Consider the following 18,790-nt stretch of genomic DNA (forward strand, 5'->3'; position numbering starts at 1 on the left):
TAAAAGTACACAAGAAGAAAGTTAATGATACTAATTAAAACCTATTTAACTGATTATTTCAGTTTTTATTTTTTTATTTACTAGCTATCTATCAAACTTAACTCCTGAAGAAAAGAGCTAGTAGAGCAGATCAATTTTGAAAAGAAATAGAAATTGGCAAAGTTGAGAGCTGGGAACGTCACCCAGATGAGAAAACAGTGGGTGATATGGTTGAGAAGAGTTGTGGAGAGAAACAAAGATGGACTAAGGAGTACTGAGAGAGAGGAAGGAGGTGCTGAGTAAATCTCGGAAAGAAAGGAGTCCATGCAGGGAAGGGGGCCTGGATGGAGGAAGCCCAGCCAGAGGTCACGCAGAGGGGAGAAGCTGGGCCTTGTGAAAGTCAAAGCTCTCCCTTTTCCTGAAATTTAAACTAAACCTACAAATGGAGAGTTGAGGGATGGTAATAATAAATCATTATATTCTTACTACAATAATTTCTCTTCCAGCTCAGCCATACTTGATCTTTATCTGAACCGGACTATAATCCCCATCTGAATGAAATCTAGGCCAGGCCTTCAGTCTTTCTCTGCTTTCATTTCTCAGCCTTCAGTGAGACAGATATAGGTTTTAAGTGGTCTGAAATGTATATAATATACAAATATAAATTTAGACATATAAATCAATGTTTATTTAAAACATGAAAGGAAATTATAATACACATTTGGGAAAAACTATCAAAAAAGGGACAATAAATATGTTATTTTTTTCTGGCACACTTCTATATGATTTGCCACAGATGAATTTATGTCTCTGTGCATGGTGAACCTTGCTGCTTCTCCACTACCCACTGCTTTCTGGTGCTGGAGGTGGAGGACGTATGCTCTTCATGATATGAATCCTGGCCAAGCAACTTTGTGTCAGCATAGTGAGTATAGGAGTACCCCAGGATGGCTGGCAATAACTATACACAGAAGTAACCACAAACCACAAAAACATATTCCTCTAAGTCCGGATGAACTCAACTTTCCCTCAACTCGATCTCAGAAATACCCATGGCCCACTCCAATGGCACCTGACACAGGAGAAGAAGGACAAACGGGAAGTCAGAGTGGACAGAACCAAGGTTTATAATAGATTGCAGTTAAAAATCTTACTTTTGGCCAGGCATGGTGGCTCACACCTGTAATCCCAACACTTTGGGAGGCTGAGGCAGGTGGATCACTTGAGGTCAGGAGTTCAAGACCAGCCTGACCAACATGGTAAAAACCCATCTCTACTAAAAATATAAAATTAGCCAGGCATGGTGGCAGGTGCCTGTAAGCCCAGGCACTTGGGAGGCTAAGTCAGGAGAATTGCTTGAACGTGGGAGGAGGAGGTTGCAGTGAGCCGAGATTGCACCACTGCACTCCAACCTGGGCAAAAAGAGCGAAAGTCCACGTCAAAAAAAAAAAAAAAAAAAAAAAAAAAAAAATCTTACTTTTGCAGATGTATGAAATACGTTCTAACTGCCAGAGCATTTCCCAGGGACTTGTTCTGGCTCCAGATTTTTAGCTTCATTACCTGCAACAGTGAATTTGCCTCTGTGCACCCAGTAGTATCCACTGCATATGAGTATGATTTCAGGAAGCTGTGAAAAACCTAAGGCTACCGATTTGTTCATTTTTTTTTTTTTTTTAAATTAGGTAATCATAAATTGTAGCAGAGATCTGTTTTAATCTTTATATATCGAGGTAATATTTATAATTGATAACTGCCTCAGTTTACCTTTCCACAGGTGCAAAATAAAATATTGGCTTCAATGGTTGGCTGTGCACCTGTCTATATGGGGCCAAATTCTTTTGAAAGGTTTTTGGTTGACACAAAATTCTTTAAAATTTTTGAACAAAGGGACTTGCATTTTAATGGTGCATTGAGTAAATTTTATAGTTGGTTCTGATTGTGAATTCTACTGTGGTATTTGTGGAAAAAGCTTTTTTGGTGTTTATCCACATTACTCTGTCAGAAAAATAAGAGTAAATGTTTATCAGATAAAGTCTTGTCATACTTCTTGATCATTAACTATTTAAGCTTGCTATGCAAATCATATCTATACTGTCATTTGTGCTAAAATAGCAAACCACCAACAAATGCCTACATGCATAAGAGGGCACTGCACTCAACTTGGTTTACAACCTGTCTGAGAGTACATTTTTGTCTGAACAAATTTAGGTAGCTCTGGGAGAAAAGGTGTTTGTGATATTAGAAATCAAAACACTAAATGTTTTTACATTCAGCACCTCTAACCCTGATTGTTTTTCAAATGCATCTATAATAGTTGAACATCACACATTAGCGTTCTGAAACGTCAGAATTTCCTTAAATTGCAGAATATTCCATTTCTGAAAGAAAAAAATATTTAAAATTACTTGTGAACAATTATGTCTACCTATTTATACCTAGACAAATTCACATCCCTCAATGTTTTTAAAATATCACATAATTCCATTGGAAGTACTGTACTTTTTACCTTATTTAATCATCGCCATTTTTTCAGAACTGGTTTTCCTTCTTTGCTTACGAACATATCTCGTGATTATTCCGCTCCTGTAGCATTCTGCCAAGCTGCAGTGGCTGCATCTGTAGTACTATAAAAGCCTTTTCCCCAAAATATGTGTAAACATCTACAGGAAAATTAGAAATAGTGGCTGGTGGAAGGTAAAATGTCTTATCTAATGTCAGATAAACAAACATGCCTTATCTAATTGCCACACTGAATCTAGTTTTCAGACTACATAATCAGGGGTCATTAAATTATAGTTTTTCTGATTCTAAGACTCATTGCATGAAGCAGCCATTGAAGTGGGTTGGATAATTATGGCTTCAAATAAATAAAGTGGAATCCTTTATTTTGCTGATGTTGGGAAACAGCTTCTAATTTCCAAACTGCTGGCCCTCTGTTAAATAGCTGAAATTTTTTAGTATACAATTTCCACTAGTGTATAGGAGAAATTTTTTCCCTACCCACTTATTATTTCATGAAGATGTCAAGGTTATGGATAAAGTGAATATGCAACTAGACGTCCACAAGGCTGGAGTGGACTCTCCCTTAGTATGGGTAGATGGGTGGAACTGAAACACACAGACAGGAGGGAGGAGGACAGAGACAAGCCCAGAGGCAAGTCCAGAGGGTGTTCAAGAAGACAATAATAAGCTTAACAATTGCTTGAAGTTTGCAGTTAGACCAGATACACTCTCTCTCATAGGTGGCTCCAGGAATTTTTTTCACAATACCTTGAAGACAAATCTTTTTGGACACAAATATGTCCTTATTTGTTAGCACTCATTGATGTTTTGTACAGAACTGCCCTGTAAGAAGATCCTTCCTGATTAAATATACCAAATAATTAAAACTTTATTTTGGTTTTCAACTTTGTTTTGATTCAACTCTGCATTTATCTCTCCATTTTACTTAATCTGAATGCTGGTTTATGCAAAAATTTTCCAAACAGTGAAAACTGTTTTTTAAAAATGGGTTTTACGCATTGAGTTTGATTTCTGGGGGGAAAAATCTGCAATTTTGGAACAATAAGACATAATTTGTAATATTCAATAAGTTTTATCAATAAATACTATATGAGTACAAGGCATAGATGTGTGTTTGTCTTAATGAGTTCTAAAATTCACAGAATGTTTACTAATTTCTGAAGAATTATCATCTCTGAAGGCATATAAGATGTTAGGAAAGCATAAAACTCTATCAGTTACTAGGTGTGTGATGCTGAGTGAGATACTAACACCACCAAGCCTCAGTTCCTTATCTCTAAAATGGAGATAATGCCTACCTCACCCAGGTTGTTGAAAGGATTAAATGAATGTAAATGTCTAGCCCAAGTCCGTCACTTATTGGATGATCAACAAATATGCTTTCCTTCCTTTCCTCAACTCCCCTGCTCAGAGTAACTAGAGTTTTCTTAAAAATAGAGAGGCGTGCAGTAAGACATGTTTAAAAATAATAAAACAGCATTTTTTTTTTGTAAATAGGTAAACTTGCTATAACTGAGCAGTAAAAATTGCTTTTAAAAATGTGTAATTGCCTACCTCTGAAGTAGAAATTATCCACAGAATATATTACTATCTATCAAAGTCTTATTTGATGGTTCTTTATTGCTTTGTTTCTTTTACTTGTCTGGAAAGTAGAAAGAAAAGGAAATGCAACTCTCACTAGCACCCAATCACCGATGCCACCCAGGGAATTATTCTCAGTACTGTTTAAGACAAAATGCAACAGACAACTGAGAAGGTGATATTATTCCAGCTAGTGCCATAGGGAGAGCCCCGCAGATCAGAAAATTAGAGTGTCTCCGCAGAGTGGATTTGCTTTCAGGCATTTACAGAAGAGAGTAGACAAGTTGCAGGTGTCGGGATTCCCAGGTGTATTGTTTTGCAATCAGAAGAGGTCTCTGTTATTTAGGTAGGCAGAAAATGTTTATTTCTATGTCTTGCTAGTTCAAAAAACAAACAGTTGTAATCTTAGCTAATCATTCATGAGATAAAGAATAAGAGTTTGTAATCCCAGCACTTCGGGGGGGGGGGCCGAGATGGGTGGGTCACTTGAGGCCAGGAGTTCGAGGCCAGCCTGGCCAACATGGTGAAACCCCAGCTCTACTAAAACTACAAAAATTAGCTGGGTGTGGTGGGGTGCACATGTAATCCCAGTTACTAGGGAGGCTGAGGCAGGAGAATCACTTGGACATGGGAGGCAGAGGTTGCAGTGAGCCGAGATTATGCCACTGCACTCCAGCCTGGATGACAGAGTGAGACTCCATCTCCAAAAAGAAAAAAAAGAAAAAAAAAATAATGGGACGTTGGGTAGAGGCAAAGGGAAGGTGGAATTCATAGCTGGCTTTTTCAGCAGGTTCAAACAAAAGTGAAAAGTGTGTGTTTGGCCTTGTCACAGGTAAACAAGAAAGCCATTCACAAGCCTTATGGGGGTCGCAAAAAAGAATGGACAGTGACTGCTATGTGAGTCACATGGAGAAGGGTGATTCATTTCCTTAAACTGTTTTTCAGAACACAAAATGGTGAGGCATTTCTGAAAACAAAAAATTGGTGAGATTTCTTAACCACAACTATTTTCTGAAAGCACAAGGCTCTGGAAAAGTTCAACATTGTTAGTCCTCCTTCCCTTTTGATCAAGACAGATAAATTTCATTCACTGTTGCACAAGTCAAAGGTGGCCATAAATCTCCTGAGTGAGGTGAACCAGGGTATAAGAACTATTCTTGTGAGGTCTCTTAATGACATTGTGTCTTCAATATTAATTGAATCACCGTCAAACAATAAAATGACAATATATTTAGTTTAAATTTATAATTGACCTTTATTTTCAATTCTACAATCAGGCAACACCTCATTCTATAAAATAGAATGAGTGTTCCAATGAACTGAATGGAGGAGGTTAGATTTATAAAATGAAAAGGGCCAAAGGAAACAAAAAGAGAATAAAAAACAGACTCATCCTTTCAATGTTACTTTCCTTATTGGGTTCAAACAGAGGAGACATCTGTTGAATATTATGCTGACTCAGGTACTAGAATCTGCTGGGGTTTTTTGGAAAACTGGCCTGTTGGAAAGTTCAGTTTGATTATGTGGCACTTAGCCCAAGCGACTCCATTCTAATTTGGTCTTGTCTGCTGGGGCCTAACACAGGAAACTAGTCCAAAATAATCACTTCCCATAAACACATCTATTGAGAGGTAGTGGCAAGGGTCAGTTGTTTTAGAGTCCTAGAGATCAGGCATCTTATATGAAAAACAAAACAAAAAATATTAATATAAAAAGTTGGATCAAAGTAAAGAGCCAAGAGTTCAACCCTGGGAAGGTTTGGACCGGTGGATTCCAGAGTCAGTGGACGAAAACTTTTCGATTATGTAGCACTGCTTATGGAGTTTCTTGAAGTTAAGAAGTTAATGTTCTTGGTGATGTTGTCCAGTCTTTGTTACTTCTCATATAATGTTATGCATTACCTGAGCATTTCACTGAGCTTTCTTAGTGGCCTAGACAGTGACTTGCTGAGGGAGAAATTCAGTCCATTATGGTCTTCTGTGGTGATAAGTCCCTCAGGGTATATATCAAGTCATCAGGTTTTAGCCCCGAGTTGTTCTTCAGATCTGGAGGTGAAAGAACAGCTACAAGGCAACCTTGAGTCTCGATAAGGGTCTCTAGATAGTCGGACTTTTGTTCTCAGTGATACCAAGTTAAGAGGGAGGGAGAAAAGTTGGAAACGTTAGTTTGAAAGGTTATAGCCAGATATTGAAAAAAAATGAGAAGAATTGAAAACTTGGTAAAAGCTGACAGTTTGTTCAAGGTAACAAAATCCAGTCTAATCACAAGTAGGTAACAAAACCAGGTATTGCACAGTGGGGAAGGAAGCCAATTAAACCTCAACCAAACAGAGTTTGCACATCCATCAGTTACCTACAATTTATAAAGAGGCACAAATAGTTCAAAGACAACTGAATTATTGTTTCAAATCTGATAACCCAAAAAGATCTGCTATAGTTTTCCACTGAAACAAAGTTTCACTGAACAGATAGTCTTTTTTTTTAAAAAAAAAAAAAAAAGGGCCAGGCAGGGTGGCTCACACCTGTAATACCAGCACTTTGGGAGGCTGAGGCGGGCAGATCATGAGGTCAGGAGATCAAGACCATCCTAACATGGTGAAATCCCATCTCTACTAAAAAAATACAAAAAAAATTAGCTGGGCATGATGGTGGGCACCTGTAGTCCCAGCTACTTGGGAGGCTGAGGCAGAAGAATGGCATGAACCCAGGAGGCGGAGCTTGTAGTGAGCCAAGATCACACCACTGCACTCCAGCCTGGGCGACAGGGCAAGACTCCATCTCAAAAAAAACAAAAGAAAAGAAAAGAAAAAAAAAACGTGATTATTCTTGATCGTAAAATAATGTGGTTTCATTCTTACTGGATTTAGCCTGATTATGTACACAGGCACAGTAAGAATAGTAATTTACCATATACATCTTTTTAAGTTTGCTTTGCTGGAAGTTATCATTAGGAACTCTTGAATCAATTTCAACTGTTATATATTTAGTTATTTAGGTTTTGTTTGTTTGTTTTCTGGGATAGAGTCTTGTTCCGTTGCCCAGGCTGGCGTGCAGTCACACGATCTCAGCTCACGGCAACCTCTGCCTCCTGGGTTCAAGCAATTCTCATGCCTCAACCTCCTGAGTAGCTGGGACTACAGGCATGTGCCACCACACCCAGCTAATTTTTGTATTCTCAGGAGAAACAGGGTTTCACCATGTTGGTCAAGCTGGTCTCGAACTCCTGACCTCAAGTGATCCAGCCACCTCAACCTCCCAAAATGCTGGGATTACAGGCGTGAGCCACTATGCCTGGGCAATTTTAACTTGTAAATGCCCCTTCAGGCTAGTATGCCAAGCCAATAATTCATAATCAGATTTCACCTATATATTTAGATTAATTCCTTTCTTCTTAAGGTCCCTCAAATATTCTGAAATTCGTAGGATTACCAGGAAGTAGCCTTCCTTCTTCAGCTCTAAGGCTAAGAAGGAACACTGGAGGCCCTGTAAGTCCTTTCAACCCTGTAAGACAGGTAATGCGCAAGTTTTCCTAAGAGGGCTTCAAAAGCACGGGCTCCATCAAGTCAATCCAAGTTTCTTTAGTGTCTGGTCATATCTGACTAAATATGCATCATTATCAGATACGAAATAGCAGGCCTGGTCTTGGTTGGTTAATAATAAGGATCATCCTTATTATTAACAGGACATAATTGGAAACATTGTTGCTTCCTTGTTCATGACAAGGGATACAATATAATCTCTTCTTAGTGAACCTAGGCATATAACTCTGTTGCTGTGAAAATAAGAATATGTAATAAGAGTTTCTGATTTCTAGAGGGAACAAGCAGGAAAAAAAGATAAGAGTTTTATTTCTGTTTATGAAACAGAGTCTACTAAATTGTTATAAGTTATAAACAGCTTAAGAGAAAAGAGAGAAAGGGTTCCTTACATCCAGAACACAGAACATTAAAACATCAACAACATTCCAAACAAAACCAACAAGTATTACCCATTAGTTTATTTAGCAATATGCAATGAATTCTTGTTCCACACAATCCTGGGATAGCAATATCATAGACCCATTTGTGGACTGAAGTCAAGAAATACTGACTCAGTCCACTGGGATGCCCTCAAAGTTGTTCATGCAATACCATCAGAAGCTGTACACCAAAGTACAGTGCCTGGTATATCATTTCCCAAGGCTCTAAGACAGTCTTTCTTTGTTGGTAATAACACACTCTGGCCTGTAGCTTATTGCAAGTGGTTTCAGGGAAGCAATCATGGCAAAACAAACACTTTCTGTAGATGATAGAGATTTAAAATGGGTGTGGTTAGCTTATTATTAATGATTTTCAAAACAAAGATCTGAATAAGATTTGTTACAGGAATAATGTAGTTGACAAGGAAGGTTGATTCTTTCTGTGACATGTAAAATAAAATCACTCCAAAAAATTAAAGACAAAATTCAAATAAACACATTATTAGCCATATTTTCAAAAAGGAGATATCATATATAATTTATGAAAATGGATGAACATAAATTTTACAGAGAAAAAGCCTTCAGATAGCATAATCTTCACACATAACATACATGACTAAGCAAGCATACAATTAGAATAACCCAAGAATGTATCAGAATTATTAAGTAAAAAGACTCAGTAGATCTGGAGGAGGTACTAAACATTTGTTATATATTTTTTTTCTAGTGCAAAGTTATTTTATTATTATACTTTATGTTCTAGGGTACATGTGCACAACTGGACAACATATACATATGCAGATTTGTTACATATGTATATGTATGTTTATTGCGGCACTATTCACAATAGCAAAGACTTGGAACCAACCCAAACGTCCATCAAAGACATACTGGATTAAGAAAATGTGGCACATATACACCATGGAATACTATGCAGCCATAAAAAAGGATGAGTTCATGTCCTTTGTCAGGACACGGATGCAGCTGGAAACCATCATTCTCAGCAAAATATCGCAAGAACAGAAAACCAAACACCACATGTTCTCACTCATAGGTGGGAACTGAACAATGAAAACATCTGTTATATTAATAAAACTCCAGATATGAGTTTGTGTGAATCCCCAGTTGAAAACCATTGGCCTAGAATTCAAATTACATAAGTAAGGTTACTATCTAGTTAACATTTTCAAAAATAACTGAAATTATGACAAATAGCACTATACTGATGTTGTCTAATTTCAGACAAAAAAAGATAAGACTTGATATTTGTATATCAAACAAAATTTACTGAAGTCTTTAAAGCAACTGGCTTCAGGCTATTTAAATTTACTTCACACAATGTAATCTTCTATTAAGCATTCTTTGTGATTCCTTTCTATCATGGTTATGAAAAGACAGTCTTCATCCTGGGACTAATCATAATGTCCAAATAAATACAATTTTGATTTTAAATTTAATAGCCATCTGCACCACATTTAATTATGTTTCCAAGGAACATAATTTTAATTAATGTTAACTTGTTTATCTCCATAAAAACTCAAGACAGCAGCCTTTAAATAATTTTACATATGGGTGTGTGTATATATATAATACCCATATATATGTATACATATACACATATATACATATACATATATACCCATATACATATACCATATACATATATATATAGTTAGAGGCTGCTCTCCCGAATATATATCATTATATATGTATAAACACATATATCATATATATATTAAAACATCATGTTGTATCCCTTGAATATATTTGATGTTTTGATATACACACAGTGAAATAATTGCTAAAGTCAAACCAATTAATATACCCATCATCACACATGGTTACCTTTTTTGTGTATATGTGGTAAAAGTACCTAAAATCTACTCTTTTAGCAAATTTCCAGTATACAATACAGTATTATGAACTACAGTCCTCATGCTGTACACTGGATCTCTACTTATTCATCTTATATTACTGCAACTTTGTAAGCTTTGACTTCCATTTCCTTCACCCCTGTATCAAGCCTGATAGCTACCTTTCTACCCTCTCTTTCTATGTATTCAAACAATAATAATTTTTCAAAAATGTTTTCTGATTTGTGTTAGTCCATTCTTGCAATGTTATAAACAAATACTTGAGACTGGATAATTTATAAAGAAAAGAGATTTAATTGGCTCACAGTTCTGCAGGCTGTACAAGAAGCATGGTGCTGGCATCCGCTTCTGGTGAGGGCCTCAAGAAACTCCCAATCACAGTAGAAGGCCAAGGGGAGCCAGCACATCACATGGCAAGAGAAGGAACAAGAGAGCAAAGGACAAGGTCCCAGATGCCTTTAAACAACCAAATCTCATGTGAACTAACTGAGGGAGAACTCATTTCTCACCAAGGAGACTGACATGGTTTGGCTCTGTATCCCCTGGGAAACCTCATCTCAGATCATAATCCCCAAGTGTTGAGGGAGGGAGGTGATTGGATCATGGAGGCAGTTTCCTCCATGCTTTTCTTGTGATCGTGAGTGAGTTCTCACGAGATCTGATGATTTTATGTGTTTGGAATTTCCTCCTTCCCTCTTCTCTCTTTTGCCACCTTGTGAAGAAGGTGCCTGCTTCCCCTTCCACCATGACCGTAAGTTTATTGAGGCCTTACCAGCCATGCAGAACTGTGAGTCAATTAAACCTCCTTTGTTTATAAATTACCAAGTCTTTGGTGGTATCTTTATAGCAGTGTGAAAACAGACTAATGCAGAGATGGTGCTAAACCATGAGGAATCTGCCCCATGATCCAATCACCTCCCACCAGGCCTCACCTCCAACATTAGGAATCACCTTTCAGCATGAGCTTTGGAGGGGACAAACGTCCTAGCCATGTCATGACTATTTGAGGTTATAGTAGCCTCTTTAAAATTTAAAATACGTAAATATAAATACTCCCTGATTTCTGCATCTGATAATTCTTTTAATTAAGATTTTCATTTCAAATTTTGTTTGAAAGGGTTTTAGGTAATTTATTTTAAAGGATCCCTTCATTATTCCTGCTGATAGACCTGTGAGAATATATGTTGACTAGACAGCACAGGTCAAACTCTAGCATATAGGCATTGAATTTCTGGGTGTAGCCACTTCATGGTCTGGGTTTCTTTAGGTTCACAAGTAGAGAGTGATTCTAACTTTACACTATAATTGGCCATTTCCACCCAGTTCAGAGCCTACCCTTTCACAGATTGTGTACTCTTTTATTAGCTTAATTTAATAGCTTCAGTCAAAACTCAGTTGCATATAAAATATGTATGAGACAGAGAGAGAAAACAGTTTAAAAAGTTGAAGAAAATAATCAAATTACAGATACAAGCATATAGCTCTAAAACCAATAACAATTCACTTAGGCCTTAAATTCTTTTGTAAGGTACAACTGTGATTAAGCTATCAGGAATTACTGATTGACATTTATGAAACTTATCTAACCACTGTGCTTGCTTGGAATTGCCAAATGAGTAATTCATTAGTGTTTCATAGGTATAATTAATACCACTAAGGAAAGTTAAACAAATTTAAATTATTGTTCTTTTTTTTTTTTTCAGACGAAGTCTGGCTCTGTTGCCCAGGCTGGAGTGCAGTGGTGCCATCTCGGCTCACTGCAAGCTCCACCTCCCGGGTCCATGCCATTCTCCTGCCTCAGCCTCCTGAGCAGCTGGAACCACAGGCGCCTGCCACCTCGTCTGGCTAATTTTTTGTATATTTATTAGAGACAGGGTTTCACCGTGTTAGCCAGGACGGTCTTGATCTCCTGACCTCATGATCCGCCCGCCTGGGCCCCCCAAAGTCCTGGATTACACGCGTGAGCCTCCGCGCCCGGCCTAAATTATTGTTCTTTAAAAACATATTTCAGCTGGGCACAGTGGCTCACACCTGTAATCCCATCACTTTGGGAGGCCGAGACGGGCAGATCACGAGGTCAAGAGATCAAGACCATCCTGGCCAACATGGTGAAACCCCGTCTCTACTAAAAATACAAAAATTACCTGGGCATGGTGGTGTGTGCCTGTAGCCCCAACTACTCAGAAGGCTGAGGCAAGAGAATTGCTTGAACCCAGATTGCAGAGGTTGCAGTGAGCCGAGATTGCATCACTGCACTGCAGCCTGGCAACAGAATGAGACTCCATCTCCAAACAACAACAACAACAAAACACATACTTCAAAGGCACTTGAGTTTAGAACTGGCAAAATCTCTATGAAATAATCATTAGAACCTACTTTATGAAGGTTATTCCATTTCTGCGACATCCTCGCTTATTCCATTTTCACTGAAAGATGTGTTTTCTTTCTTCCAACTCTTCTATTTAAATCTCTTTTATTTACTGTATGTACTATACACTTATATGTGTATACATAAGCATTCAGGAACTATTTTTTGAGTGTCTTCTATGTTGCTGATACTATGTTGGGTGCTGGAGACTTATAATTAATGATAGAGAGCTACTCCTGCCCTCATGGAGCATCTAGTCTGAAGAAGGACACAATTACCCTACGGTTTGGTGAAATGTGATAAAATGGAAAAGTTGAGCATGACCTGGGAGTTTCGAGGAGGGGCATCAAACAACTTTGAAAATGGAGAAAGGAAAAGTCAGAAAGGATTCCTAGAGAACATAGCAAATAAAGTGCAAAGGTAAGTAGGAGTATGCCATGTAGGGATGGGAAGAGAGGGCAGTCACCCTCAGAAATTTCCATGTACCCTATGTATTCACAGGTTATAACTTTCAGCACAAGAACTCTGCCTTACTTATGTATCCATGTTGCCTAGGTCGGGAGCTGATATTTACTAGGCGCGCCATAAATGGCTGATGAAAGGAAGAAAGGGAAAGATGCAGAGAGTTATAGTGTGTCCAGGAAGTAGACACAGATCTGCTAAGGGATGAAATTTCCTGATGCCCTTGTACAAGTAAATCCTACTGGGTTATGAAAGTTAAATGTATCAGGTCACAGATGGCAAAAGTACAGGAAAAGAGACCTTTTCTTAATAGCAGTGCCTTCTTTTTGGACAGGTGTAAGTCATGAGACAGGGGAGAGATGTTTCTTGTGCTTACGTGGGACACAAGGCAGGAGTAGACCTAGGTGAGAGTTAGGGACATGAATCAAAGAAAATCTGTGGAGAAGATGGAAGGAAGCAACGAGAGCAGGAAAGGGTAAAAAGCAATCGATTTTAAAAAGGTGGCAAAGGAAAATGTCAAAGTCTGCGGGCAAGAAGATTGAGGAAAACTGGAAATAAGAGGATAAAAAAGTGAAGGAAGAACAAATATAAAGCAACAGCAGTGAGGTTTGAATATCCATTCCAAGTCAAACCCGTGGAGAGTGACTATAACGGGTTATCACATGTTTTTGGCTCTCTTATCCAGAACCTAAAGTCTTTTGACTAGAAAAAAATATACACCTTTTGTTATGATAAGAAACTAAAAGTTTTGATAATATTATGGTATCAAATGCTTGTCAGACAAATAGATGATAATTTTTGGAAACAATTGCCCAAGTTTTTCCCTTCAAAAAAGATTTTTTTCCAAATACATATTTATGCCATTTGTTTAGCCACAAGTAAACAGTCAAATTATTTTGTTTATAACCTCAAACCCAAAAGCTTGTTCGGAACAGAAATATGAACCAGAAATAAATTACATGGTAAATCAAACCCTTATTTTGGGGCTAGGACACTATGCAAAGTGGTTTGCAATTTGTTCTTTGCAATGTAAATGAAAACCCCAAGATATTGGCAGGAGAATAAACTCCTTTTTTTTTCTTACCCATCAGATGGGCAAAAATCCAAAAGTTTGAAAACCCAGTCTGTTGGTGAAGCTACAGAGAAACAGGCCCTCTCATTTAGAGCTAGTGAAACTGCAAAATGTCACAACTTCTATAAAGGGAAATTTAATAGTATCTAATAAAAGTACATATGCAGTTACCTTTTGACCCAACAACTGCACTTCTAAGAAATGATTACTAAGATATACTAGCAGAATAAGAAAATACATAGACTTAAATAATTCACTGCCATTTTATTATGATACCCAAAATAATGGATACAATCTAGATGTCTGATTATAGAACTGCTTGAATAAGCTATGGTGTATCCACACAATAGAGTGGTATGTATCTGTAAAAAGAATATAAACAAGGCCAGGCACAGTGGCTCATGCCTGTAAGCTCAGGATTTGGGGAGGCTAAGACAGGAGGATCACTTGAGCCCAGGAGTTTGAGACCAGCCTGAGTAACATAGAGAGACCCCCATCTCTACAAAAAAATTTTTTTTAAAAATAGTCAGGTGTAGTGACTCCTACCTGTGGTTCCAGCTACTTAGAAAGCTGAGGCAGGAGGATCACTTGAGCCTAGGAATTTGACATTGCAGTGAGCTGTGACTGCACCACTACGCTCTAGCCTGGGTGACAGGACCAGATTCTGTCTCAAACAAACAAAAAAGAATCATGTGTAAAAAATAGAATTTTCTGTGTAGTATGAAGTTATCTCTAGTATATATTGTTGAATTAAAATGTTAGTAAAATAAATAAAAAGGTTGTATATCATGGTACTATTTAGCTTTAAAAGGGTGATATGGGAATATTTATATATTTTCTTATATTTTAGATAATGGAATGACTATGCATATTTATTCAACTATCTACACAGAAAGGAAGGAAATTGTGTGAAAGAGAGAGGGATAGAAACTAGATTTCTTAGCATGTACAACATTTTGTAGATTTGACTTTGAAATCACATAAATATTTTACTTAGGTATAAAACAAACTTATTTTTTAATTCCTAAATCTCTAAAGCAAATTGAAATACATAAAATTGTAAATCCGTTAACAATATCACTATACAAATTGACTTTAAAACTCAGTAATTTAACTGTCCATCCCCAATAGGATGTACCCTAAGAATAAAAAGGGTTTGCAAAAGAATATTAAACTGTGGTTAAGAAACTTTTTATTGGCATGGTAGGATTTGTATTGTAATTTTGAAACTAGTATTGTGGGAAAAGTAAACACTTTATTAAGAGGTCTTTTCACCATAATAAAAAGTGGATATGTGTATCATACATATATGTATTGAATCATATGTATGATACATAATCACATATACATGATAACTTAAAAATCTCTCTAGTCTTGAATTTTATTGGAAGTATTAAGAATCAGTATAAGCCATAAGTATTTTATATATAAAGACTAATGACTTTGAAGATGTATTCTGTAGACTGCATAGCCTACAGAAACTGTACAAACTGAAACAGAGAAGACTGAAATAAAATCCCAAAGTCTAATGACTGCTGGAAAAATATATAGCAGTGTAACATCTAACATTTGTGTAACTGGTGTCTGAGGGGGAGAAAAGGGAATATAAAGGAAAAACATATTTAAAGCATTAAGGCAAATATTTTTTCCAAATTCCATTTTTAAAACTCTATCCAGAAGTCCAAAAACTCATCAGTACCCCAAGCAATAAAGAATAAAAGTCCCTAAACATATTATAATCAAATTGCTAATTACCAAGTATACCCAGAAAAATCTCAAAAGCAGACAGAGACAAAATATGTATTGCATGTGTGAAACAATAATAAGAATAATCATGGAACTCTCATCAGGAACAAAGAGGGCTAGAAGACAATGGAGTCACAACTTTAAAGTGCTGAAAGATAAAACAGGATGTATAGTCAAAGAAAATGTAATTCAAAAATGAAGACAAAATGCAAATATGTGCAGATAAAAGCTGAGAGAATTCACCACTAGCAGACCAACATTACAACATAAGTTGAATGAAATCCTTTAGGCTGAAAAATCCTATGTATCTAAAACATGTATCTAAAGAAACATGTATCTAAGGAAACGTGTATCTAAAGGAAGGAGTGAAGAACACACCAAATGGTTCAAATACAGGCAACTATAACAGACCTTCTCCTTGCTTCTTAATTTTTAAAAGACAATGGACTGTTCAAAGCAAAAAAATAATGACTGTATTTTGGTGGCCATAGCATATTTAGAAATAAAGTACATGAAAAAAACAAAGAGGGAGTATATGAAAGTGTACTGTTGAAAGGATCTTACATATGAAGTGTGCAATGTTAATTCAATGTGGACTATAATAAGTTAAAAGTGTTTATTTTAATCCTCAGTGAAACAAATTTTTTAAAAAAGTAGTTTTAGCTAAAATGCCAATAGAGAAGATACTATTAAATATACTCAGTAATTCAAATCGAGAAAAGGAAGGGAAAAAAAGGAATGAATAAGAAATGAGACAAATAGAGGACAAATACCAAATGGTGGACTAACGGCCAAATATATTAATAATTGCATTAAATATAAATAAAGATTTTATTAAATCAAGATTGTCAGATTGAATGAAAAAGCAAGACCAAATGATGTAATGTTTATGGGAGATAAACTTTAGATATGAAAAATACAAAAATTTATTATTACAGTTGGATAACACACCTCTCTCAGTAATTGACATAATTAGTGGCAACCAAATCAATTTATATATAGAAAATTTGAACATCACTATCAGTCACCTTATGCTAATTGATATTTATTGAATGTTATCCCCAAAATTGGAAGAATTTTTTTTCAAGTGCTTATGGGTAAAAGTATACATTAAATTCTTATACTAGTAAAGAAGAAAGATCACAATCATTTATGTAAACTTCTACCTAAAGAAAATTTTAAAAAGAAGAACAAATTAAACCCAAAGTAAGCAGAAGTAATGAACTAATAAAGATAGGAGAAGGAATCAATGAAATAGGAAACAGAGGAGCAATAAAGAAAGCCAATGAAACTGAAAGCTGGTTCTTTGAAAATATCAGTATCATTGATAAACCTCTAATCACACTGAACAAAGAGAGACAGGGAGGGAGAAAGAAAGAAAGTGAGCACACAAATTCACATTTTCAGGAAAGAAAGAAGGAGTCCTGGCACAGTGGCTCACACCTGTAATCCCAGAACTTTGGGAGGCCAAGGTGGGTGTATCACTTGAGATCAGGAGTTTGAGACCAGCCTGGCCAACATGGTGAAACTCCATCTCTACTAAAAATACAAAAAATAGCAGGTCGTGGTAGTGAGTGCCTGTAGTCCCTGCTACTCGGTAGGCTGAGGCAAGAGGATCACTTGAACCCGGGAGGCAGGAGTTGCAGTGAGCCAAGATTGTGCCACTGCACGCCAGCCTGGGCAAGAGAATAACAGTCTGTCTCAATTAAACAATTTTTTAAAAAAAGGAAGAAATAATATCAACTTTACACAGACTTGTAGACAAATAGAGGAGGAAAAGTCACTTTCCAATTCATATTATGGGGAAAGAATAACCATGATACTAAAACTATATATGGACCTTATGAAAAAGTAAATTAGAAACCAATGGCACTCATAAATATAGGCATAAAAATCTATTTCTAAACCAAATTCATTAATTTATAAAAAGAATAATACAATGTATCTAATTATGGTTTAATTCAGTAATACAAGATTGATGTGATAGTTAGAAAATTTCACACATTGACAAGTTAAAGAAAAATCATACGAGCATTTCAATAGATGCCAAAAATGTATTTGACAAAATTCAATACCAATTAAAAATTGTTTTAAAACTCCCAGCTGACTCTAAATAGAGACAGTTTCTCAATCTGTTCAAAGGCATTTGCAAATAAACAAAACCCCTACAAGCATAAAAAACATTTATACCTAACTGTGAAATGATACTTCCCTTTTAGTATGGATACAAGGAAAGGATGGCCACTCCAACCACTTATATTGTGTTAGACTTTAGAGACTCATTATGGTGTAGCACGGGGCTCGCTCTCTCCTTGGAGTACTTCCGTAATGCATCTAGCCTGCTGACCCAGGTAGGCCTCTGTCTGCTGAAACTTTAGCCAATGTGCATTCAGGACATCTATACCTACCCCATAATGTGGAATAGTGAGACTTCAGGGTACTGCATATAATGCACCACTTCTCTGTTTTTAGGTTATCCCCAATAAAACCTATATTACATCTGTATTTTGTTTGTGATACCTTTGCATGGATACTGAATATATCCATACATGTTTTTATTCATACATGTTTTAAACAAACATATTCTAAATGATGTTTGTGAAAATTTATTACACTTTTAGTAATAGCAAAATATTAAAAATGAATAACTGCTCAGTAATAGAGTGCTGGTTAAATAACGTATGTACATCCAACAAATAGAGTGTTAGTCATAAAAAATGAAGAAATTCATTATGTAGCATGTAATGATCTCCAAGATACAATCGTAAGTGAAAGAACAATGCAAAGAAAACTATGTAATTAAAAACTAAGGGATAGAGATAGGCAGGTAGGTATGCATTTATTTGTATATGCATAACATATCTCGGTAAGGATATACAAAATGTGTTTAGTATTAGTTAATTCTGAAGCAGGGAATTTGTTGCCAGAGTAACAATATGGAAGGGAGAGTTTTGTTATACCTTTTCTTCCTTTCGACTGTTGAACCATCTTAACGTATTAACTAACCCAAAATGAAATCAAATTTAAATTTAAAAAAACTCATTGATGTGAATCACAGTAACATTTAGTTCTGTACATGTAATTCTATACCTAGCACATGGGACGTCTCCTGCTGTTATGCATAAGATAGGTTGAGATGTGATCATGGGATTAGACTCTAGACAAGCGGATAGGACAGTGCAGAGACAGATGATGACAGTGAATGTTATGTGCCAAGTTCCACAACAC

The sequence above is a fragment of the Macaca thibetana genome, chromosome 3 (genome assembly GCF_024542745.1).
Source record: "Macaca thibetana thibetana isolate TM-01 chromosome 3, ASM2454274v1, whole genome shotgun sequence".
In the NCBI taxonomy this organism is placed as follows: domain Eukaryota; kingdom Metazoa; phylum Chordata; class Mammalia; order Primates; family Cercopithecidae; genus Macaca; species Macaca thibetana.